The sequence below is a fragment of the Pholis gunnellus genome (genome assembly GCF_910591455.1).
Source record: "Pholis gunnellus genome assembly, chromosome: 8".
In the NCBI taxonomy this organism is placed as follows: domain Eukaryota; kingdom Metazoa; phylum Chordata; class Actinopteri; order Perciformes; family Pholidae; genus Pholis; species Pholis gunnellus.
In genome coordinates this window covers 16,547,093-16,573,551 of record NC_136534.1, presented here as the reverse complement: position 1 = coordinate 16,573,551, position 26,459 = coordinate 16,547,093, and the positions used below count along the sequence as shown (strand labels likewise).

Below are 26,459 nucleotides of genomic sequence, written 5' to 3'. Positions count from 1 at the left end.
ATATGTTAGAATAAATGGAAAGTTACAGTGAGTGGGTTTAATCCCATTCAAAGTGGTGCGTTTAAAGGCATAACCAAATGTGTGTGTTCATAGGTAATTTGGCTGCGTGGGCATCTTGTCTATCCTGGTTGCCCTCGATTTTTGGTAATGTTCTCTGTTCTGCTCCGCCATATTGACGGCCGTCCCAAAGCTCTTATTTCTGCTCCGAGGATCGAGGAGCGAGGAGGGATCTCTGAGGAGCCATGAGCAAAGATGCATGAGAACAGCCTTCCAGGAAGTCTTTTAACAGCCGACACGCCCCCTCATTGTTCATCAGTTATTTGATTGGACGCTGCAGCCGATCGGACTGATCTGATTCTTTTCAACATCACTGGAGTTTCATACCAGAGTGAAGACAGATCGCAGATTAAACTCAGGTTTTATATTTGATTAGTTTTCTGGATTACCATCTGGTTTGAATATATGTTAATTATAGGTTCTGTTGTGTTGTGCTTATTCACTATTTCATGACATTTGATAGACCAAACAATTACCCAACTAACCCAAACAATAATAGTAAAGTAATAACTTTCATCATCCCAATGTTCTGTGTTTGATAACTTCACTTCATTGATCTTGACTTTAAAGCAGGGTTACTAAATCAAATTATGAACGATAGGTCTGCCATACAGGCTGAATTGTAAACCAGGAGTGGGCAACTGAGAACACAGCCGCCCTGGGTTTCCAAATGCCATAAATTCAGTTTGTTTCAATTTGTTTCACATAATTGTATTCATTTCTAAATTTGCAAAGCTCAAACAGGTGCTGTATTCTCATAATATTGAGGCCCTGTCTTATAGAGAGGCCCTGAAGAGGCGGGGGGCCAGTAGGGGCGGGGGGCCAGTAGGGGCCCCTGAACAGGCTAGTCCAGCCATGGCTCCTATTTTGTCTCTCTTTAGGTGCGAGGTGACAGCTGTGAGGCTTTGGACATAACCTACACCTAAATATCCTTAGATTGGTAAACCTTTGTGTAGCAATAGCCGGTAGTTAAATGTCCCTCCGTGGCTACTGTAGGGTTAGGTAGGCCTAAGCACCTCCTACTTTCTTGTTCCCAAATTGTTTGGTTTACTATATTATGAGTCGTACCGACGAGCTGTGTATTTCCCTTCTGATCCCTGGTGCTAAAGGTTGTGCTCGTCACGTGCAATGCTTGGGTCCGGCTCCATAGCGACTCTTGCTTCCCGGTGTTGAGCTTTCCAGATGGGGGCTGCGCAGTAAGCAGGCAGGAGAGACGCTGACTGCCACTGCTATTTTGTTTTGTTTTGTTTAGTTCAATAGCGTTTTTTTCTTAGTGTTAGTTTATTTTGTTACCTTCTGTTAGCCCTCGTGGCGCTCATTGATTTCCCCCCAACAATTTAATAGTAATTCTTGTTGCTGCCTTGCGGCACTAACATTGTGTGTGTGTGCGTGTGTGTGTGTGTGTGCATGTGTGTGTGTGTGTGTGTGTGTGTGTGTGTGTGTGTGTTTACTTTGTGTCACAAAGTATATTTGATATGTCTTTTACTGTTTTGAATCCATTAGATTTATTGGATTTCCTGTGTTTTTAATACCCTGTTTAAAATATTGTTTGTAATCTTGGGGGAATCCTTTTGTCTCAGTCCAGAATTTACCGCCACATGTGCCAATAGAGGATCTGTGGGCTTTTAGTTGGTTTGAGCCAGTACTAAAGGGTCAGTGTACTCTAAACGTTTTAAACCAAATCCGGGCCTTGCAGCATTTATGTTGGAAAACCAAGTGGTGAACATGAAAACACAGGACAATTACTGAAATCTTCATAAACATGTGCATGAAGATTACTGCTTAGAAGGTTTTGGAGATTGATTTTATTCACCCTTTGTGTAAGCCGCGCTAGTTTTAAACTCACACTCAGCGTTTTAAGGACCTCATGCAGATTTAAAGCTGTGTTCGTTCCTGCTCTACGTGTAATGCACCCAAACAGTGACGTGAACATTTCACCATGGGGTGGGACCCTGAATGATGAGCTGAGAGACATTTTATATAGTATGTTAAATGAAAAGGCAGATTATGTTTTTAAAGATGATTCTAAATGCATTCTGCCTTGTAGATGCACAGTAGAGACGGTCAGCTGTACTTTGAATGATACCTGTATTTATTTTAGGAACACACACAAAACTTTCACAAGATGTGACATTTATTTTATTTTCTTTATTGTTCACTGACTACATTGAACATCAGTGATACAAACTCAAAGTCAGCACAATTTAAGTCCCCAAGCCAACATAATAACCCACATGATTTATCTTTGTGGGTTTAACCAAGTTTTCCTTCTCAGAACATTTGAAAATGACATGCAAATTTAATGGAACTGACTGTAACACAGTGCAAATTGGATCTTCCAGTTAACGTTTTCATTTAGAACAAATTAAAATACCCCAAAAAGTTCTGAAGCAACATGGCTTAATTATTGACCGGATAATTCAGCGACGGCTAGTGCAAAATCGACGAACTCTCCGAAAGTAACAGCATCATCACCGTTTGCATCCAAAGCTGTGAAGAACCCCTCAAGTTCTTCCTTGCTTGAGTCCTAAACAAAAGAAAAAAATAAACCATATGTCAGAGAGGCATTCACAGCTATATTGCCAAAGTGCTGCTTTTTTTCTACTTACTTGCAAATTATACTCCTTGCGGAGCAATTTTGCAAGTTCCTTCTTGTTCAAAGTATCCTTGTCTCCTTCTTCTCCAGCATATTTGTCAAAGGTTTTCTTACATTTCTTCACTGCAGAAGAAAGGTCGGACATGGTGGCTGGAATGAGAAAGTATTGTTGACTTTAGTGTTTATGACTAAATATGTTCATGCTTCATTCCATCTTAAAACATGGGTTGCTCTGCTTTGGAGCATCACATTAAAAGACTGGGAAGAGTTGGATGACCAACTTGTTAATTACCATCACTTCCTCAATGGTCACATTATCAGAACTAATTCTTGTAAAAATGGATTCAGTACAAGCTGAACATTTTATTTTCCTTTTAAATCTTGCTCTTTTGTTACCTTGTCCTCTTTTCTCTGTCCCTCCGGGGTAAATACTACATTTTGAATTACCATTGGTTTGAAATAAAGAACATGATCAAGTATCGGTGATGCAACGAGGAGCAAATTGGTAGTCTGGTGTAAAAAGAAAGTCTCTAAATGTTTCTTAGACAATTAAAGGCATCAGAGTGCTGTCCTGCCCTTCACCATATTCTTCCTGCAAACTCCATTTACTGTATGTTTCTAGTCAATGGCTTTGGCTTGGTACTGTCATACACCGTCCTTACTCACTGATTTTCAGTTTTCCCACCCTACTGCATGCCTTTTAAAATAACTTTTTTTACCCAGAATCCTCGGTAGCTTTATTTTTGAAAATTCAAATCAATTTCATGATTATCGTTATTACAATATTCAAATTAGAATTGCTATCATCTTACAATAGATTGACATGTTTATTCTGACGTAGCACTCGACACACAGTACACAAACCAAACGTCATTCATGGCTCTCATGCCACATAATGTTAAATGTTTATCAAGTATTTGGACAAATGAAATGCAAAATTGTTGAAGTTGTATTTAAAAAAGTTTAAAAAAAAACATATTTCCACTTACCAAAATATTGTGAAAGCTTGTGCAGGTAGAGAGAGTGGAAGAGAGGATTTTGATATGAGAGCACTGACACAAACGGTTTAAGTAGAGGTTGACGCGCCCTCTTTCAAAGCCCCACCCCTCTCTGCCTTTTTTAAAATGTCTTTCTTCTCCCGAAAAATGTACAAAATGTCAAGTTGACAACGCTGGAATATACTCTCTTGCTTTCCCTCTGACATAAGCCCGCCTTTCATGATAACAATGCAGAAAATGCATGTCATGTAGTAGTAATGGTGGTCAATATGATCTCCTCTTAGGCCCCATGATAAGGGAACATCAAATGCTGTACATACACATTCATTACCTTTTAGGACTTCTTTTTTTTTAACTCAACCTGCAAATAATATGTTGTCTTTATGTTTTTCACAGCAGATGTTGCCTGTTTCAGAATCATTTCCTTTATTAGTCAAACTAATACAGTTGGCCTTGCAGGGTGGATCCCAGGTTCATAATAAACTGCAATAACCGTTTGAAAGCACTTATGACACCGTGAACCACTGCTTTCACTAAATCTATCAGACTGCAATTATTGTTTATTGACTTTTAATATTTTGGTGGGATATATTGCTTTTTACACCACTACATTTGATGTCACAGCTGGATGTCACAGCTTAGGTTGACAAATCCTCTTTTCAAGCCCCAACCCCTCTTTCTGTATTTTTTCTTCCAAGATAACATCGCTGAAATGCACTTTTTCCAGCTTTTTTCTGATGTAAGCCCCCTTTCATATCAGTAATACCAGTGTTCGAAGTAATGTAATGTAATGGTGATCAATATAATCTCCTTTCAGTCCGTACGATAAGGGAAGCATCAAATGCTCTACCCATAACCTGAAGAAAATAGATATGTTTTCTTCTTTCAGGTCAAATATTGACCATGAGTTTTAAAATAATTTCCTTCATTGGTAAAACGAGCACAGCAGGTTTTGTAGGGTGTGTCCCATGTTACACACAGGTCTAACCAGGCTTGTCATGCCATGCAGGGTGTTGTTCACAGCAACGCAAGAGTTGTAAATGGAAACAACAATGAAGAAAAGCAATCCCCATTTATTTTCTTGTTTACAATTTGTACTATAAACTTTTGAATGTTACTTTTCATTGTTTTCCCCAATTTGATCTATTTCAGTGGATTTATGTGTTGATTGTTTACTTTCCAGTCAAATGTCTTTTAATTACGTTTTAACAATTTGAAAAGACCTTCATGCAAGACCCTCGCAAACACATTTATGTGTCAAATGCGAGCAAGATGTCGCGCTGTAATAGAGTAATCAATGATACCTTCAGTCTGCTCATCTGTCAACATTAAAATGTACACTGATGACTTAGTTTTTTTTGTGCATGCTCAAAACAAACAAACAAGCTGCCAACAAACTAACCGCAGCCATGTCCCAGGTATCGGATCATGACTCGTGTTTACACCTAAACATAAACCAAACTGTCTGTATGTTCTTCATAAGGAAACCCACAGAGACTCAACAACCTGATGATTTTGTAAAAAGGGAAAAGCTCAAGGTGGAGTCCGATTTCAAATATCTTGGAATCATCCTAGATTTGAATCTGTCATTTAAAAAAGGTAGCCGATACTATCAAATTCAACCTGGCTAACTTAAGGCATATAAGACCAGACCTAACAACAGAGGCAGCCAAACTCTTTAAGCGTGATATGATCTTTCCCCACATTACATACTGTTTCACAAACTGGTCACAAGCAAGCATGACAACTCTGAAACCTATTGAGTCCCTTTACAAACAGACACTAAAAACACTTGACCGACAGGCCAGCAGCTATCACCATTGCAATGAAGTTCAAAAGTACAATCTATGTAATTTTGATAGTTTTAAACATTTTGCAGATGCTTGCCTCGTCTTTAAGATTCTACATGAGCTTGCACCTCCCACACTGAATCAGTTCTGGATAGCAGGATGAAAAAGTACCTGAGGGGACTGTGTTGCACAATACAGCTGTAGCAGGTTTGGGCAAACAGTCTCCCACTACATTACATTACAGTCATTTAGCAGATGCTTTTATCCAAAGTGGCTTACAATAAGCGTATTCAACGAGTGAAAGAGAGAGTGTTCACTACTGGAACACTCTTTCTATTAAGTAAAGAGATAGTACTATTAATCCCTAAGCCTATTTTTAGGCCTCTGCTCGAAAATTATGCGCCAAACTTTGCATTTGTGAGTCTTTCTGTGTGCATTTGCAATTATTGAGACTGATCTGACTGTCATGGTTGGGCCTTGCTCTGTGTGTGTGTGTGTGTGTCTCTCTCTCTCGATCATGCTCATCATCCCCACCTGTGCTCAATCACCTGCCCCTGGCTTTTCCCTCTGCCAACCCCACTTATTCCTACTCACCTGCCGGCAATCCGCACATCACCCCTCACCTACTTATACTCCCCTGCTTGCCCTGTTCCAGTTGCTGGATTATCCCTTCATTCATTTGTTCTTTTCCTCCTCATGGACTCAGCTCTTCTCCAGTGGTTTTCTTTTGTGTTGACCCTCTGACTCCCGCGGTTTGTGTCTTTGCTTTTTGTGACCAAGCCCTTTTTTTTTCAGTTAGGATTTTTCTTTTGGAGTTGTTTTCCGTTTTGTGTAGGCTTAAGTGCCTAGTAAAGAGCCTTGCATTTCACCTCACCTTGTGTCTAAGTCTGCGCCTGAGTCTCTGCTCTACTCACAAACCCACACGGTTAATTAACCGTGAACCGTCACACTGACCCCATAGAAAATTGCATACCCATACAGAGTGTAGATCTCTAACTACAAGGTCTATTTGAATAATTTTGATGTTATAATAACAGAAACACTTGTGAGATTTGTTCATATGTGTAAAATCAGTGTATATGTCTAATGGCTAATACTAAATGAAGATGGCACACAGCTCAAATTGAAAATGTTCCGGTTCGCCTGAAAAAAAAGCACTTTATTGTTTTTTTGTCTTTGAAATAATGGAGCAGTAAGCCTAAAATTCTCCCAAATCATAGCACAACATGTCAGTAGTCTCAATCAAAAAATTGGCTTTGATAAAGTGAAGCAGACCAAAGTTATAGAAGCTTTGGTACGGAGAGGTCGGACCAAATTTGTCATTGTGGAACCAGCTGTTCCAGCTGTGTCATTCTAATTTTATATACTATATAACTATATATTTCACTTGTTTTATTACTAATAGTGTTCAATCTATCCAAATACAGCAGTTTGGCATCATTTTGAGCCATTTTGACCTCTCAGGGCCTGATTTAAGTCTCCTCAAAAGCCTATGATTGGCCAATTTCAGCATGTGACACCACGTTAGATGTGGAAGTGACTCAGGATTGCGATGGAAGTAACCTGGAATTGATTGACTGCGCGCCACCTCAAGCGTAAAATCGATTCGTCGAAAAGTAAAAATCATAACCCCTTCGTCCAGCAAGGTAGGTTGACCACCATTTTTCCATGGAAACTTTAGAAATACATAGGACAGACGCCAGGCACATGGCTGCACAGATTTATACGGGGATTTTGTCCGGTTTTCTACGGTTTCTTCACGACAATCAGCTCATGTGAGAAGCGATATGATTGTTTGCGATGGTTTGTTGGCTGTATGGTTATAATGGTTTCACTGAGAGAAATTCTGAAGATATCTCCGGATTGTGTGTCGAATCCTCTTGCTCTCAGATGTATCGGTTTGCCATGATAGCCGATTATATTAGTTTGTGTATAATTGTGTTTGGAGTAAGTAAAATGGCTTTTTTGGTATTCTTTCCCAGAATCTCTTCGTTAAGTGGGTATATAACATGTGTGTACCATTAATTATATTAGTTTCTGAAAAGTGCATTTTACGACGCTCTCTTCGCTAAACTCTCTTGCTGGTAACCCGAATGGGGCTCGTTCGGCATCAAAAACTAAAGTGATACAATGGCGTACTTTTAATACACAAGCTCAATTTAATGCAAGTTATTATTACTTGTTATGAAGTATTTTTCCATTGTGGCTAATTTAAAATAAACAGAGTTTCACTCCCAACACATCTAGCAAATTGGGGCAGCATTGTGTCTGACTAACATCACACCAAACAGTAAGCTTTAGTGAGTCATTCAGCAATATTGTACACAACATTGTGTACAAACTGTTTCTAAGTCTTTCTGTTCAAATCTTATCTCAATTAATTATACACCATGTCAGCCCAACTTTGTGTCTGCATGGCTTTTAATACAGCTTTTCTATACAGTAACAGGCAAAAAGGATGAGTGAAAACTTCAGCAATAAACAAGTTGTCTCTAGTCTACAAGCACAGAGAAGTGTGGGTTATTGCTGCTATCATAACCTGCTATGTGGTAAAACCTGATAAGGATTTAAGGCGTTGGCATTAATGTCATGGGAAACAGAGACACCAGTACAGGCGTGGTCGAAGACACACTGTGATTTAAAGGTCAGGAATGTTTGCTGACACTAAATGTGCCGAACCCTTCTGCAGATGAGTCCTCCCTCCTCCACGAACACACAAACATCCACTGAAAAATGTCTGCAGTATATCAGCCATTAAAAACAATGTAATGGTTTCAGACCTACCCATTCCTAGTGAGGATTCTTTAACAAAATAAGGACCGCGTTGTTAATCTGTGTGATAGAATGAGTTGTTGTGAAATTGGTTTGAAGGAGGAAAACTTTTGCAGGAATGCACCAGGATGTGTCTGTCTGATCTTTTTGCCATGCTAATGTCTGTCTGTTGGACAGTCCAACAACAAAAATAACTATTGGATGGATTGGCATGGAATTTGGTTCAGATGTCCAAAGTGTTCACTTCTCGAGTGAAATATTTACATATCTACTTGATAGATTGCAACAAAAGGGAATCCTCAAGACTTCGGTGATCCCATCATTTTTTCCTTCGACACCATCATGAAGCTGATATTTGCAGTTTCATGTGAAACTTCTCAACAACTATCAGACAGATTGCCATGAAATTGCCAGGTAAAATTTTCCCATAAGCCTAAACTGTAGTTTACATTTAATCCTAATGAACAAATATCTGCATGCTAACATGCTAAACTACAATGGTGAACGGTGTTACACCTGCTAAACATGTTAGCGTTGTCATTATTAGCGTTCAGCTGAAAGCCTGAGTGCCTAAGTAAAGCCTCAGAGTTGCTTGTGCGGCTGCATACTCAGTCTTTTTAATATATTTTTGAAAACATAAATCTGACAAATTGAAAGATTATTTGACTTGTGTATGTTACACAGCAGCAGTATGTACAGATATCGAACACTTGGAGACTTCTAACAGGTACCATTAAAAGTAAAAGCTTATATTTTTGCAAGTCAACTCCAGCATAAGTGTGTTGTATGTGCCTTGTTTTGACTTTTACTCTATGCATTCGACAATTTTAACTTTATTGCATGCACAAGGAAGCCTGCAGCGTTATACACTAATGTTACCGGTTAGGGCAGGGCTCTTGCTTTTGTCAAAATGGCTGCTGTTTTTTCTATGTAGTCATGGCCTCTCCCATGGTAACAACTCCAGAAATGTTCTACGACAACACAGTGGTTTGTTGTGTTTTCATGTGTGCGCGAGTAAGAATGTTTGTTTACCTCAAGCAGAACATTTTGGGTGATGTGACATATTGAGCTAAAACATGCCCTCACCCATTTACACAGATATCAGACCGGGTACATTCTGTTCATTCAGCTTGAAGTGCTGACAGATTCATAAAGACAATGCTATCAAACAAATAGATGCAAAACATCGACTTAAAAAACCTTTTAACAAACAAAAAACATACAAATGGCTTATGTGCTGACAACAGATGCTACCGCTTCATCTATCTGAGAAAAAAATAGCCTGAAGTCTAGTCTGATATGGGCTTCTTCACCTTTTTATGGCAATCACTGCATGTGTAGAGGTATTTCCTTTCATTCTCTCTCTTCCCATCTATTGTAAGAAACTGCCCATTTGTTACCATTTGCATCGATTTGCTTGAAAACACCTTTATGAATTGAGGGACATGGGTGTATTTGAAGGATATGGGTTAATTTAGCTACATACAAGGAATATATTTGCCTCCCACCGCAAAATATGTTAACAAAATATTGACGTAAGAGTACATTTCAGTTGAAATGAGTACATTTAAACTACTTACAGTATGAGAGAACAGGGCATGCTTGTAAGGCCAACAGTGTGCTGGCAGATGCTCACCTCTTGCAGACAGTATTTTAGCACACTTGCTCCACCTTGCACGCATGCAGAAGAATGCAGTATATAAAGCATGAGCGATCAATGGTTGGGACTGATTTAGGAAGAGGCGAGGACACAAATTTGAAGTGCTTCAAAGGTCCTTCTCTTCTATAATAAATATAACAGCATTGAATCACTGAATTTACTTCAGTGTTACATTACATTCTGGTTATTCAAAGCTTCTAAACACAAACACCTGAACGCAGGTTTAGAATATATTGTCATGACTGTAGTAGATAAATGAGATGCTAGACATATTGACACTTTTTCATTTACATCGTGACACTTTAAACAGGGTCTGATTTCTTTACACTACTGCCTGCTGCAGAAATATTTTGTGGACATACGGGACATTCAGCCAGTCACACGTGCCTCACAGGGAGGCAGGAGCATGGCACAGGAGAACCAATAGAAATGTGTGTTTGCTTCTAGAGAGGCAGCTATGTGAGTGAGTCGACACTTTGTGGATTGGATGAAAATCCCCTTTAAAATCAGTAAAACCTTATATAAATTAATATTAAAAGCGGTATGAACACATTGTCAGTGTTTGTGGCATGTTTTCCTAAGCAGAGCAGGTGAAGGGATTATTGGGCAACAACCAAATTCATTTGATTAATGTATAAAGAGATATAAACAACATTTTTGCTCCCTGTTTTTTTTCATAATAATTGATAAGCCATAACTCTCTTGTGCATTGAGGGGTTAAGAATGCCATCATTTTAGGATACAATAGTGGGGTTAAATTCATGTGATTTTACAAAAATGCACAAAGACGGCAAAGACAGATAGATATTTTAAGTGACTTTTAAGACATGGTATATACTGATATCCGTCAAAGTTTAAAATGTTACGGGTTGGTTCTTTAGTCTTCATGTTCACCTTCTTGTTCTTTCTCCTTGGATTTCTTGCCACCCTTGTCTGTCTTCTTCTAGTAGTGAGTAGCATTTGGCCAGGTCACTCATGCACCAACAAAACTCTCTGAAGTTAACCTCGCCATCCTGGTTTTTATCCAGCATCTTCATGGCTTCCTCAATGTCATCTGCATTGATTTTATCCACACAGTTCAAAAATGTCATGAAATGCACAAAAGTAAGAAGTAGGATAACGCTCGTATTTCATGAATAGCCGTGCACTTAAAGTGAGTGTGTTCAGTCTCTTACTTTTAACTTCTTTTTCTTGCCTCCATCATCAGCATACTCCAGAAATATATTCACAATGTTTGTAATGGCCTGTTCCAAACGAGCCATGGCTGTAGCTGGAGAAACCCCGATTGATGAGAGTAATTAACAGAGATGCAAGAGCAAATACCTTTAAAACATATTGGATTAACAGAAAATACATATACATCATGAATCTATTTAACCATGAAAATGTATCATTTGAGCATAGAATGTAAACGTCAGAATCAACACAATAAGGTGCTTGACAAATGCACTGAGTAAAGCTTAAATAGACACCATGGCATAACTCAAACATTTCCATTGCATCTTTCATGCTCAGCATCTGAATTAAATGCCATTTTTTCTTTCCAGTGTCCCCAAAAATCTTGCTTTTCATCAGGACTCACCTTAGAATTCACGTTCCCTGGCTGAAGAGAGATCCTGTCCGTATCACCAGCTGTCCAAGGTGAGACTGTTGTCAGAGGGAGGGTGAAGCTCTCTTAAAGCCCTCTTAATGACCGACACACCCACACCACACACATGCACTGGAAATGTTCCCCACTCCAGCCAAACTTGTTTTCCCAAGAGCTGTGCCATGGAAAAGAACAGTGGCGGCTGGTGGGAAAATTTTCTTGGTAGGGCGGTGACACATCCAATAAATATCAGCAAACATCCCAGAATGATTTATTGCAAAAAAATGAAGGTAGCAAACACGCATTACTACTGCAGTTAAATATTTAAAATGTATTCCAACACGAAAAAAAGCAGTAGATAACTTTGACAAACACGTCAGGACATCTTATTTTTGTCACCCTCACAGGCAATTCGGTATAATATAATATACATGTATATCATATAATAATATTCTGTATAGTATAATAATGCATACATCATATAATAATATTCACTATAATATAAAACACACACATACATAGATAATTATTTATTTATAACTGTAGTGACTTTAACAAATATCCAATTTTATCTTAAAGCCACTGGGGGGGGGGGGGCGAACAGGAGAACTTGTTCGGACGGCTGCTTCTCCGAAACCCGTCTATAGAGGTCGTCCTTCGTTACAATATATCCATTCTCAGACAGGTGCTTCATATCCCTCACTACCGGAACTGTCCATGCTGGATCTGTCCCCGTTGTGTTAAAAAGCTGAATACTTTATTAGCATGACTGCATCCAGCTAGCCAAACCTTTCCGGTGTACAGCTAGAGAAGCTTCGCATGTACTGCTTCCCTTTCCTGCTAGTCTGCTGTCTGATTGTGAGGTCAGGTTGATCTGATATCAGCTCTTTCTATTTCAGGACGCTGATTGGCTAAATTGTATGTCACTCATTGATATCTTTAATCAGCATTAAAGCATCATTGGCTAAACTGCTTCATAGACCCGCCTCTTTGGGGCAGATTCTCCAGCGCCCCAGCCAGCTGAGACGTGCACGCGCGGAGAGGACGTGCAGGAAAAGCATACATTTATGCTATCATATTTTACACATATTACTGGGTGATTCCATATTTCAAAAACACAAATATTGACAATTTGTATAGTTTATTATTATTATTATTATTATTATTATTATTATTATTATTATTATTATTATTATTATTATTATTTTTAGTATTTATTATTTGTAGCTCAAGGGGGGGGGGGGGGGGGGGGGGGGGTCGGCACCCTAGCGCCCTCTATTGACCAGCCGCCACTGGAAAAGAAAACATTCACTAAAGACAGTTCTTTTGCTTGTGTTGTATTGAGCAAACGGTCGCCATTGATGACCTGTGTGTGTGAGTGGGGAGGATCATATGAAGCTTAAGCTTAAGTCCAGTCAGGAAGACTATATTTACTCTTCTTTTCATTCATAATCTCTCTCTCCCTTCTATTACTCTAACAGCTGATTGTGGGCGTTCACTTGAAGTTAACCAACCAGATTCTGCACAGTTTCTTTGAAGCCAATCACATCGTAGCTGTCTAACTTTAAAAAGTGTTCTTCTCTCTGCTGCTGTCAGTTGTCATTTCAGCTCTAAGCAGATGCGACTCTCCTCCACCCCAGTCACCTCCAGTCGGCATCACAGTCATGCTCCTCATTCATCATCAGATTGCAGCAACTCCTTTCATCACCACCACCACCACCAGTGTCTGGACTCCAGTGGGTATTAGTCATTATTGGACCTCAGTATCCCCTCGGTGATATTACTTCAGGATGGAGTCCAATCGCCAAAGACTTGCACTATTCATATTTTATGCTTGTATAATAAATCATTGTTAAATTCTAATCAAGTCTCTCCTGATTGAACTAAGATCAGTCTCTTCATTGAGGAGTTGCTCAGTGTAGCCATCTGGAGAAAATATGTGAGAATAAATGGAAAGTTACAGTGAGTGGGTTTAATCCCACTCAAAGTGGTGCGTTTAAAGGCATAACCAAATGTGTGTGTTCATAGGTAATTTGGCTGCATGGGCATCTTGTCTATCCTGGTTGCCCTCGATTTTTGGTAATGTTCTCTGGGTACATCCCAAGTCTCTTAATTGTCATTTCCTCACTCCTCGCTCCTCGCTTGAACCAGAAGCTGTTCTGCTCCGCCATATTGACGGCCGTCCCAAAGCTCTTCTTTCTGTGAGGAGGACCGAGGATCGAGAAGGGGTCTCTAAGGAGCCATGAGCGAAGATGCACGAGAACAGCCGACACGCCCCCTCATTGTTCATCAGTTATTTGATTGGACGCTGCAGCTGATCGGACTGTTCTGATTATTTTCAACATCACTGGAGTTTCATACCAGAGTGAAGACAGATCGCAGATTAAACTCAGGTTTTATATTTGATTAGTTTTCTGATTCACCATCTGGTTTAAATATAAGTTCTTATATTTTTTCCGTCCATTCCTCTGTACCTCATTAATGAACCACAGACCTTCTTCAGCTAGTATCTGTTGATACTGACTGATCTGTTGATTTATGTTCACAGCCACAGTAAATTGTTGCATTTCACATCAGTACTGTCTTTCATAATGGCTTCTTCTTCAGTCCAAAAACAGCTATAAAGGCCAATTGATTCCAGCCACAGAAGACTGTGAGGAATTTAAGTTTGAAAGCGCTCCTAGCATGGACATTATGTGTTACAATATGTTTATTTGTAGAAGGTTTAAACTAAAAGGAGTTACTGAGTGTATTGTGCACTGTGAGAGAAACCAGAGAATTCATGACACCGCCATAAAGTAATCAAAGTCAGAGAGAGGGGGATTGTTGCTGAAGAGCTTCTGAGCACAGCCTTCAAGGAGGGAGGAATTTGTCAAGAAGATGGCCGACTGAAGTCCGAAGGGTTCAGCCAATCATTGAGCTGATCGATTTGGTGTGGAATGTGTAATATGAGACATTTCAGAGACTTTGCGGGGACAGCGGAGCTGTGAATCCCTGGAGAGAATCAGACCTCCTCCGTACCATGGGGCAGATACACCAATCTGTCATGTGGTGCGGACGGGGCCTCAATTTCAAGGAATTTATATATTTGTTTTGTCATTCATGGTGTACTTCAGTTTGAAATTGTTTTGGCTTCTGTTAAATATTAAATACTTTTGATTTTAACCTGAACCATTTGATTCCGGCCCTGCTTGCTGATGGAAGAAAGAAAGCAAGGGGGGGGGGCTGCTTCTTCTCCTCTGTGGTCTGGTCTTCTTCTCTTCTGTTTGAGAAACTTTTGAACACAACAAGACCAGGAAAATAAATGGCATGGACACCGCAGAGTGAAAGCTTTAAACACAAGGGGGCATCATAGCAGCAAAAAGCATTTGTGTTGGAAAACCAAGTGGTGAACGTGAGAACACAAGAAACGATACAATTACTGAAATCTTTATAAACATGTGCATGAAGATTAGAAGGTTTTGCAGATTGATTTTATTCACCCTTTGTGTAAGCCGCTCTAGTTTTAAACTCATACTCAGCGTTTTAAGGACCTCATGCAGATTTAAAGCTGTGTTATTTCCTGCTCTACGTGTTATCATCCAAGCAGTCTGCTTTGTGGAAGTGACATAAACAAAGCACAGAGGGAAGAGGAGGGGGGGCAGTAGGGCCCCTGAACAGGCTAGTCCAGCCATGCCTCCTCTTCAGGTGACAGCTGTGAGGTTTTGGACATGTTTCTTGCTCACCTCAATAATGCTTATTTTGGTAAACCTTTGGTAAATACTTCTCATCCTCTTTATTCGGCTAATTGATTCCAGACACACACGACCACAGGGAAATAAATGGCATGGACACCTCAGAGGGAAAGTTTTATACACAAGGGGGCATTGTGACGCACACAAAATGTATGGTCACATTTTTGTTTATTTGAGAAATATTTGATAGAACCAATTGCTGTGATTTGTTATTAATCATAATAAAACTTCTTTAGAAGTGTATTACTATCTATGCCCAGTAGGTGGCAGTGCAGCGCTGTGGTTTCAGGTTAGTGACTTGTAAAGTGCACCAAATATGAGATTGGGGACCAATGTTTAGTGAACATTTTTATAGATGACTTTGTGTTTCATGTGCTTGTTTGGTAGCTACGTTGTTTTAAGACTGACTGTCGAGTGCTCGCTAAACTGATAGTAGCAAGCTTGCATTACATTCCCTTGTTTTTTTCTGGCTCCTACACATTCTACTTTTTGTTTATAATGAGGTGAATCGACTCTTTATGTTCTGGTAGGTCGTTTCATACTAAATATGTTCGTTAATGTTACTGAAATGTGTATATAAGTGTCGCTATGCTGTTACAGCAGCGCCGCCATGTGGAATAGTGTCTTTCTCACGTACGCCACAGTAGCTGCGAGCACAATGCAAAAGTGCAGTTAGGAAGGGCTTTGTCCCAAGCTACCACAAATATGTGGGTTGAACATAGTTATGTAACTTGTTAATGTAATGGTAGTAGTGTGAACTTTGATTATTTAGTTTGAGACAATTGAATGTATTTTTCCTGTACATTATCATGTAAAACTGAGGAAACATACAGGAGATTGTTTTCACTTGGAAAAGTGTGAAATAAATATAGCTTGAGAAGACGTTGAATGAAGAAGCTACACGTTTGCCTGCCTCAATCATTTCCTGTTTTGGCAGGCATAAATCTGTTATCAGGCTCTTTCAAGCTGGGACCTGTAACGTGAAAACACAGGACATAGCACAATTACTGAAATCTTCATGAACATGTGCATGAAGATTACTGCTTAGAAGGTTTTGGAGATTGATTTTATTCACCCTTTGTGTAAGCCGCGCTAGTTTCAAACTCACACTCAGCGTTTTAAGGACCTCATGCAGATTTAAAGCTGTGTTAGTTCCTGCTCTACGTATAATGCACCCAAACAGTGACATAATAGTGAACATTTCACCATGGGATAGGACCCTGAGAGACATTTTATATCGTATGTTAAATGAAAAAGGCAGATTGTTTTTAAAGATGATTCTAAAGGCATTCTGCCTTGTAGATACACAGTAGAGACGGTCAGCTGTACTTTGAATGATACCTGTATTTTGTTTAGGAACACACACAAAACTTTCACAAAATGTGACATTTATTTTCCTTTCTTTATTGTTCACTGATTACATTGAATATCAGTGATACAAACTCAAAGTCAGCACAATTGAAGTCCTCCAAGCCAACATAATAGCCCATGCATGCACATTTAATGGATGTGACTGTAACACAGTGCAAATTGGATCTTCCAGTTAATGTTTTAATTTAGAACAAATTCAAATACCCAAAGAAGTTCTGAAGCAAAGTGGCTTAAGCCTGTTGTAGCCCAAACAGCACCATAGCCATGGATGCTACAAAAATGACAAACTCTTGGAAAGAAACAGCATTATCATCGTCTCCATCCAGACCTTTGAAGAACTCCTCAAATTCCTTTTTGTTTGAGAGCTAAACAAAAGAAAAACAGAAGGAGTTGTAAATGCAAAACATAAACATTATATCAAAGAGGCAATCACAGCTATACTGCCAAAGTGCTGCTTGTTTTCTACTTACGTCATCCCCAAGCTCTTGGCGGAGCAATTCTCCAACTTCTTTCTTGCTCAAAGTTGTCGCGTCTCCATCTGTTCCAGCATATTTGTCAAAGGTAGCCTTCATGATTGTTATTGAGGCAATGAGCCCTCCTGCAGGGGTTGATGGGGATTTCTTGGGTGCCATGGCTGGAATGGTAAAGTATTGTTGACTTTAGTCAGTGTTTATGACTAAATATGTTCACGCTTCATTCCATCTTAAAACATGGGTTTGACTGCTTTGAGAGTTGGATGAGCAACTTCTTAATTATCAACACTTCCTCATTTGTCACATTAACAGAACAAATTTTTCTTAAAATGGATTCAGTACAAGCTGAACATTTTATTTTCCTTTTAAATCTTTCTCTTTTGTTACCTTGTCCTCTTTTCTCTGTCCCTCCGGGGTAAATACTACATTTTGAATTACCATTGGTTTGAAATAAGGAACATGATCAAGTATCGGTGATGCAACGGGGAGCAAATTGGTAGTCTGGTGTAAAAAGAAAGTCTCTAAATGTTTCTTAGACAATTAAAGGCATCAGAGTGCTGTCCTGCCCTTCACCATATTCTTCCTGCAAACTCCATTTACTGGATGTTTCTAGTCAATGGCTTTGACTTGGTACTGTCATACACCGTCCTTACTCACTGATTTTCAGTTTTCACTCAACACACAGTACACAAACCAAACGTCATTCATGGATCTCATGCCACATAATGTTACATGTTTATCAAGTATTTGGACAAATTAAATGCAAAATTGTTGAAGTTGTATTTAAAAAAGTTACAAAAAAAACATATTTCCACTTACCAAAATAGTATGAAAGCTTGTGCAGGTAGAGAGAGTGGAAGAGAGGATTTTGAGATGAGAGCACTGACACAAACGGTTTAAGTAGAGGTTGACGCGCCCTCTTTCAAAGCCCCACCCCTCTCTGCCTTTTTTAAAATGTCTTTCTTCTCCAGAAAAATTTACAAAATGTCAAGTTGACAACACTGGAATATACTCTCTTGCTTTCCCTCTGACATAAGCCCGCCTTTCATTATAACAATGCAGAAAATGCATGTCATGTAGTAGTAATGGTGGTCAATATGATCTCCTCTGGCCCCATGATAAGGGAACATCAAATGCTGTACATACACATTCATTACCTTTTAGGACATTTTTTTTTTAACTCAACCTGCAAATAATATGTTGTCTTTATGTATTTCACAGCAGATGTTGCCTGTTTCAGAATCATTTCCTTTATTAGTCAAACTAATACAGTTGGCCTTGCAGGGTGGATCCCAGGTTCATAATAAACTGCAATAACCGTTTGAAAGCACTTATGACACCGTGAACCACTGCTTTCACTAAATATATCAGACTGCAATTAATGTTTATTGACTTTTAATATTTTGGTGGGATATATTGCTTTTTACACCACTACATTTGATGTCACAGCTGAGGTTGACAAATCCTCTTTTCAAGCCCCAACCCCTCTTTCTGTATTTTTTCTTACAAAATGTCAAGATAACATCGCTGAAATGCACTTTTTCCAGCTTTTCTTCTGATGTAAGCCCCCTTTCATATCAGTAATACCAGTGTTAGAAGTAATGTAATGTAATGGTGATCAATATAATCTCCTTTCAGTCCGTACGATAAGGGAAGCATCAAATGCTCTACCCATAACCTGAAGAAAATAGATATGTTTTCTTCTTTCAGGGCAAATATTTACCATGAGTTTCAAAATAATTTCCTTCATTGGTAAAACGAGTAGGTTTTGTAGGGTGTGTCCCATGTTACACACAGGTCTAACCAGGCTTGTCATGGCATGCAGGGTGTTGTTCACAGCAATGCAACAGTTGTAAATGGAAATAACAATGAAGAAAAGCAATCCCCATTTATTTTCTTGTTTACAATTTGTACTATTAACTTTTGAATGTTACTTTTCATTGTTTTCCCCAATTTGATCTATTTCAGTGGATTTATGTGTTGATTGTTTACTTTCCAGTCAAATGTCTTTTAATTACGTTTTAACAATTTGAAAAGACCTTCATGCAAGACCCTCGCAAACACATTTATGTGTCAAATGCGAGCAAGATGTCGCGCTGAAATAGAGTAATCAATGATACCTTCAGTCTGCTCATCTGTCAACATTAAAATGTACACTGATGACAAACTAACCGCAGCCATGTCCCAGGTATCGGATCATGACTCGTGTTTACACCTAAACATAAACCAAACTGTCTGTATGTTCTTCATAAGGAAACCCACAGAGACTCAACAACCTGATGATTTTGTAAAAAGGGAAAAGCTCAAGGTGGAGTCCGATTTCAAATATCTTGGAATCATCCTAGATTTGAATCTGTCATTTAAAAAAGGTAGCCGATACTATCAAATTCAACCTGGCTAACTTAAGGCATATAAGACCATACCTAACAACAGAGGCAGCCAAACTCTTTAAGCATGATATGATCTTTCCCCACATTACATACTGTTTCACAGACCGGTCACAAACAAGCATGACAACTCTGAAACCTATTGAGTCCCTTTACAAACAGACACTAAAAACACTTGACCGACAGGCCAGCAGCTATCACCATTGCAATGAAGTTCAAAAGTACAATCTATTTGATTTTGATAGTTTTAAATATTTTGCAGATGCTTGCCTCGTCTTTAAGATTCTACATGAGCTTGCACCTCCCACACTGAATCAGTTCTGGATAGCAGGATAAAAAAGTACCTGAGGGGACTGTGTTGCACAATACAGCTGTAGCAGGTTTGGGCAAACAGTCTCCCACTACATTACATTACAGTCATTTAGCAGATGCTTTTATCCAAAGTGGCTTACAATAAGCGTATTCAACGAGTGAAAGAGAGAGTGTTCACTACAGAAACACTCTTTCTATTAAGTAAAGAGATAGTACTATTACTAATTATATTAGTTTCTGAAAAGTGCATTTTACGACGCTCTCTTCGCTAAACTCTCTCGCTGGTAACCCGAATGGGGCTCGTTCGGCATCAAAAACTAAAGTGATACAATGGAGTACTTTTAATACACAAGCTCAATTTAATGCAAGTCATTATTACTTGTTATGAAGTATTTTTCCATTGTGGCTAATTTTAAATAAACAGAGTTTCACTCCCAACACATCTAGCAAATTGTGGCAGCATTGTGTCTGACTAACATCACACCAAACAGTAAGCTTTAGTGAGTCATTCAGCAATATTGTACACAACATTGTGTACAAACTGTTTCTATGTCTTTCTGTTCAAATCTTATCTCAATTAATTATACACCATGTCAGCCCAACTTTGTGTCTGCATGGCTTTTAATAAAGCTTTTCTATACAGTAACAGGCAAAAAGGATCAGTGAAAACTTCAGCAATAAACAAGTTGTCTCTAGTCTACAAGCACAGAGAAGTGTGGGTTATTGCTGCTATCATAACCTGCTATGTGGTAAAACCTGATGTTGATTTAAGGCGTTGGCATTAATGTCATGGGAAACAGAGACACCAGTACAGGCGTGGTCGAAGACACACTGTGATTTAAAGGTCAGGAATGTTTGCTGACGCCAAATGTGCCGAACCCTTCTGCAGATGAGTCCTCCCTCCTCCACGAACACACAAACATCCACTGAAAAATGTCTGCAGTATATCAGCCATTAAAAACAATGTAATGGTTTCAGACCTACCCATTCCTAGTGAGGATTCTTCAACAAAATAAGGACCGCGTTGTTAATCTGTGTGATAGAATGAGTTGTTGTGAAATTGGTTTGAAGGAGGAAAACTTTTGCAGGAATGCACCAGGATCATGACCATGAGGCTTATCAGTCTATGTGTCTGTCTGATCTTTTTGCCATGCTAATGTCTGTCTGTTGGACAGTCCAACAACAAAAATAACTATTTGATGGATTGGCATGGAATTTGGTTCAGATGTCCAAAGTGTTCACTTCTCGAGTGAAATATTTACATATCTACTTGATAGATTGCAACAAAAGGGAATCCTCAAGACTTCGGTGATCCCATCATTTTTTCCTTCGACACCATCATGAAGCTGATATTTGCAGTTTCATGTGAAACTTCTCAACAACTATCAGACAGATTGCCATGAAATTGCCAGGTCAAATTTTCCCATAAGTCTGAGCTGTAGTTTACATTTAATCCTAATTAACAAATATCTGCATGCTAACATGCTAAACTACAATGGTGAACGGTGTTACACCTGCTAAACATGTTAGCATTGTCATTATTAGCGTTCAGCTGAAAGCCTGAGTGCCTAAGTGGGCTTCTTCACCGTTTTATGGCAATCACTGCATGTGTAGAGGTATTTCCTTTCATTCTCTCTCTTCCCATCTATTGTAAGAAACTGCCCATTTGTTACCATTTGCATCGATTTGCTTGAAAACACCTTTATGAATTGAGGGACATGGGTGTATTTGAAGGATATGGGTTAATTTAGCTACATACAAGGAATATATTTGCCTCCCACCGCAAAATATGTTAACAAAATATTGACGTAAGAGTACATTTCAGTTGAAATGAGTACATTTAAACTACTTACAGTAAGAGAGAACAGGGCATGCTTGTAAGGCCAACAGTGTGCTGGCAGATGCTCACCTCTTGCAGACAGTATTTTAGCACACTTGCTCCACCTTGCACGCAGCCAGAAGAAGGCAGTATATAAAGCATGAGCGATCAATGGTTGGGACTGATTTAGGAAGAGGCGAGGACACAAATTTGAAGTGCTTCAAAGGTCCTTCTCTTCTATAATAAATATAACAGCAATGAATCACTGAATTTACTCCAGTATTACATTACATTCTGGCTATTCAAAGCTTCTAAACACAAACATCTGAACGCAGGTTTAGAATATATTGTCATGACTGTAGTAGATAAATGAGATGCTAGACATATTGACACTTTTTCATTTACATCGTGACACTTTAAACATGGTCTGATTTCTTTACACTACTCCATGCTGCAGAAATATTTTGTGGACATACGGGACATTCAGCCAGTCACAAGTGCCTCACAGGGAGGCAGGAGCATGGCACAGGAGAACCAATAGAAATGTGTGTTTGCTTCTAGAGAGGCAGCTATGTGAGTGAGTCGACACTTTGTGGATTGGATGAAAATCCCCTTTAAAATCAGTAAAAACTTATATAAATGAATATTAAAAGCTGTATGAACACATTGTCAGTGTTTGTGGCATGTTTTCCTAAGCAGAGCAGGTGAAGGGATTATTGGGCAACAACCAAATTCATTTGATTAATGTATAAAGAGATATAAACAAAAAAAGTATAAACAAAAAAAGTCCCAAAGCTCTTATTTCTGCTCTGAGGACCGAGGATCGAGAAGGGGTCTCTGAGGAGCCGACACGCCCCCTCATTCATCATCAGTTATTTGATTGGACGCTGCAGCTGACTTGTAGAAGGTTTAAACTAAAAGGAGTTACTGAGTGTATTGTGCACTGTGAGAGAAACCAGAGAATTTATGACACCGCCATAAAGTAATCAAAGTCAGAGAGAGGGGGATTGTTGCTGAAGAGCTTCTGAGCACAGCCTTCAAGGAGGGAGGAATTTGTCAAGAAGATGGCCGACTGAAGTCCGAAGGGTTCAGCCAATCATTGAGCTGATCGATTTGGTGTGGAATGTGTAATATGAGACATTTCAGAGACTTTGCGTTGACAGCGGAGCTGTGAATCCCTGGAGAGAATCAGACCTCCTCCGTACCATGGGGCAGATACACCAATCTGTCATGTGGTGCGGACGGGGCCTCAATTTCAAGGAATTTATATATTTGTTTTGTCATTCATGGTGTACTTCAGTTTGAAATTGTTTTGGCTTCTGTTAAATATTAAATACTTTTGATTTTAACCTGAACCATTTGATTCCGGCCCTGCTTGCTGATGGAAGAAAGAAAGCAAGGGGGGGGGGGCTGCTTCTTCTCCTCTGTGGTCTTCTTCTCTTCTGTTTGAGAAACTTTTGAACACAACAAGACCACAGGGAAATAAATGGCATGGACACCTCAGAGGGAAAGTTTTATACACAAGGGGGCATTGTGACGCACACAAAATGTATGGTCACATTTTTGTTTATTTGAGAAATATTTGATAGAACCAATTGCTGTGATTTGTTATTAATCATAATAAAACTTCTTTAGAAGTGTATTACTATCTATGCCCAGTAGGTGGCAGTGCAGCGCTGTGGTTTCAGGTTAGTGACTTGTAAAGTGCACCAAATATGAGATTGGGGACCAATGTTTAGTGAACATTTTTATAGATGACTTTGTGTTTCATGTGCTTGTTTGGTAGCTACGTTGTTTTAAGACTGACTGTCGAGTGCTCGCTAAACTGATAGTAGCAAGCTTGCATTACATTCCCTTGTTTTTTTCTGGCTCCTACACATTCTACTTTTTGTTTATAATGAGGTGAATCGACTCTTTATGTTCTGGTAGGTCGTTTCATACTAAATATGTTCGTTAATGTTACTGAAATGTGTATATAAGTGTCGCTATGCTGTTACAGCAGCGCCGCCATGTGGAATAGTGTCTTTCTCACGTACGCCACAGTAGCTGCGAGCACAATGCAAAAGTGCAGTTAGGAAGGGCTTTGTCCCAAGCTACCACAAATATGTGGGTTGAACATAGTTATGTAACTTGTTAATGTAATGGTAGTAGTGTGAATTTTGATTATTTAGTTTGAGACAATTTAATGTATTTTTCCTGTACATTGTCATGTAAAACTGAGGAAACATACAGGAGATTGTTTTCACTTGGAAAAGTGTGAAATAAATATAGCTTGAGAAGACGTTGAATGAAGAAGCTACACGTTTGCCTGCCTCAATCATTTCCTGTTTTGGCAGGCATAAATCTGTTATCAGGCTCTTTCAAGCTGGGACCTGTAACGTGAAAACACAGGACATAGCACAATTACTGAAATCTTCCTGAACGTGTGCATGAAGATTACTGCTTAGAAGGTTTTGGAGATTGATTTTATTCACCCTTTGTGTAAGCCGCGCTAGTTTCAAACTCACACTCAGCGTTTTAAGGACCTCATGCAGATTTAAAGCTGTGTTAGTTCCTGCTCTACGTGTAATGCACCCAAACAGTGACATAATAGTGAACATTTCACCATGGGATAGGACCCTGAATGATGAGCTGAGAGAAATTTTATATAGTATGTTAAATGAAAAAGGCAGATTGTTTTTAAAGATGATTCTAAAGGCATTCTGCCTTGTAGATGCACAGTAGAGACGGTCAGCTGTACTTTGAATGATACCTGTATTTTGTTTAGGAACACACACAAAACGCAAATTGGATCTTCCAGTTAATGTTTTAATTTAGAACAAATTCAAATACCCAAAGAAGTTCTGAAGCAAAGTGGCTTAAGCCTGTTGTAGCCCAAACAGCACCATAGCCAAGGATGCTACAAAAACGACAAACTCTTCAAAAGAAACAACTTTATCATCGTCTCCATCCAGACCTTTGAAGAACTCATCAAATTCCTTTTTGTTTGAGAGCTAAACAAAAGAAAAACAGAAGGAGTTGTAAATGCAAAACATAAACATTATATCAAAGAGGCATTCACAGCTATATTGCCAAAGTGCTGCTTGTTTTCTACTTACGTCATCCCCAAGCTCTTTGCGGAGCAAATCTCCAACTTCTTTCTTGCTCAAAGTTGTCTTGTCTCCATCTGTTCCAGCATATTTGTCAAAGGTAGCCTTCATGATTGTTATTGAGGCAAAGAGCCCTCCTGCAGGGGTTGATGGGGATTTCTTGGGTGCCATGGCTGGAATGGTAAAGTATTGTTGACTTTAGTCAGTGTTTATGACTAAATATGTTCACGCTTCATTCCATCTTAAAACATGGGTTTGACTGCTTTGAGAGTTCGATGAGCAACTTGCAAACTCCATTTACTGGATGTTTCTAGTCAATGGCTTTGGCTTGGTACTGTCATACACCATCCTTACTCACTAATTTTCAGTTTTCCCACCCTACTGCATGCCTTTTAAAAGAACTTTTTATTGTTTTTTCCCTCAGAGTCCTCGGTAGCTTTATTTTTTAAATTCAAATTTCATTTAATTCATGATTATCGTTATTACAATATTCAAATTAGAATTGCTATCATCTTACGATAGATTGACATGTTTATTCTGACGTAGCACTCGACACACAGTACACAAACCAAACGTCCTTCATGGATCTCATGTAACATAATTACATGTTCATCAAGTGTTTGGACAAATTAAATGCAAAATTGTTGATGTTGTATTTCAAAAAGGGTTTTTAAAAACATATTTCCACTTACCAAAATAGTATGAAAGCTTGTGCAGGTAGAGAGAGTGGAAGAGAGGATTTTGAGATGAGAGCACTGACACAAACGGTTTAAGTAGAGGTTGACGCGCCCTCTTTCAAAGCCCCACCCCTCTCTGCCTTTTTTAAAATGTCTTTCTTCTCCAGAAAAATGTACAAAATGTCAAGTTGACAACGCTGGAATATACTCTCTTGCTTTCCCTCTGACATAAGCCTCTTTTCATTATAACAATGCAGAAAAGCAAAGAATCATATTTGCATATAAGCATGTTCATACAGAAAATGCATGTCATGTAGTAGTAATGGTGGTCAATATGATCTCCTCTGGCCCCATGATAAGGGAACATCAAATGCTGTACATACATATTCATTACCTGTCAGGACTTTTTTTTTTTAACTCAACCTGCAAATAATATGTTGTCTTTATGTTTTTCACAGCAGATGTTGCCTGTTTCAGAATCATTTCCTTTATTAGTCAAACTAATACAGTTGGCCTTGCAGGGTGGATCCCAGGTTCATAATAAACTGCAATAACCGTTTGAAAGCACTTATGACAACATGAACCACTGCTTTCACTAAATCTATCAGACTGCAATTAATGTTTATTGACTTTTAATATTTTGGTGGGATATATTGCTTTTTACACCACTACATTTGATGTCACAGCTGGATGTCACAGCTGATGTTGACAAATCCTCTTTTCAAGCCCCAACCCCTCTTTCTGTATTTTTTCTTACAAAATGTCAAGATAACATCGCTGAAATGCACTTTTTCCAGCTTTTCTTCTGATGTAAGCCCCCTTTCATATCAGTAATACCAGTGTTAGAAGTAATGTAATGTAATGGTGATCAATATAATCTCCTTTCAGTCCGTACGATAAGGGAAGCATCAAATGCTCTACCCATAACCTGAAGAAAATAGATATCTGGTTTCTTCTTTCAGGGCAAATATTTACCATGAGTTTCAAAATAATTTCCTTCATTGGTAAAACGTGCAGGTTTTGTAGGGTGTGTCCCATGTTACACACAGGGCTAACCAGGCTTGTCATGCCATGCAGGGTGTTCTTCACAGCAATGCAACAGTTGTAAATGGAAATATCAATGAAAAAAAGCAATC

The 26,459-nt window shown here is 39.0% G+C and overlaps 3 long non-coding RNA genes across 3 annotated transcripts; all 3 read right to left on the bottom strand.

The window, feature by feature from the left end:
- Window positions 1–2,173: 2,173 nt before the first annotated feature.
- On the bottom strand, window positions 2,174–11,614 carry LOC306699633. Its single transcript, XR_013767177.1, has 5 exons — window positions 11,456–11,614; window positions 11,049–11,143; window positions 3,643–10,927; window positions 2,667–2,803; window positions 2,174–2,584 (listed from the first exon to the last, which is right to left on the bottom strand). It is a non-coding gene; the product is annotated as an uncharacterized lncRNA (long non-coding RNA).
- A 4,964-nt stretch (window positions 11,615–16,578) lies between these two features.
- LOC306699570 lies at window positions 16,579–18,015 on the bottom strand. The gene is made up of 3 exons (XR_013767170.1): window positions 17,859–18,015; window positions 17,037–17,200; window positions 16,579–16,931 (listed from the first exon to the last, which is right to left on the bottom strand). It is a non-coding gene; the product is annotated as an uncharacterized lncRNA (long non-coding RNA).
- A 6,329-nt stretch (window positions 18,016–24,344) lies between these two features.
- LOC306699576 lies at window positions 24,345–25,398 on the bottom strand. The gene is made up of 3 exons (XR_013767171.1): window positions 25,339–25,398; window positions 24,656–24,819; window positions 24,345–24,550 (listed from the first exon to the last, which is right to left on the bottom strand). It is a non-coding gene; the product is annotated as an uncharacterized lncRNA (long non-coding RNA).
- Between the last annotated feature and the right edge of the window lie 1,061 nt (window positions 25,399–26,459).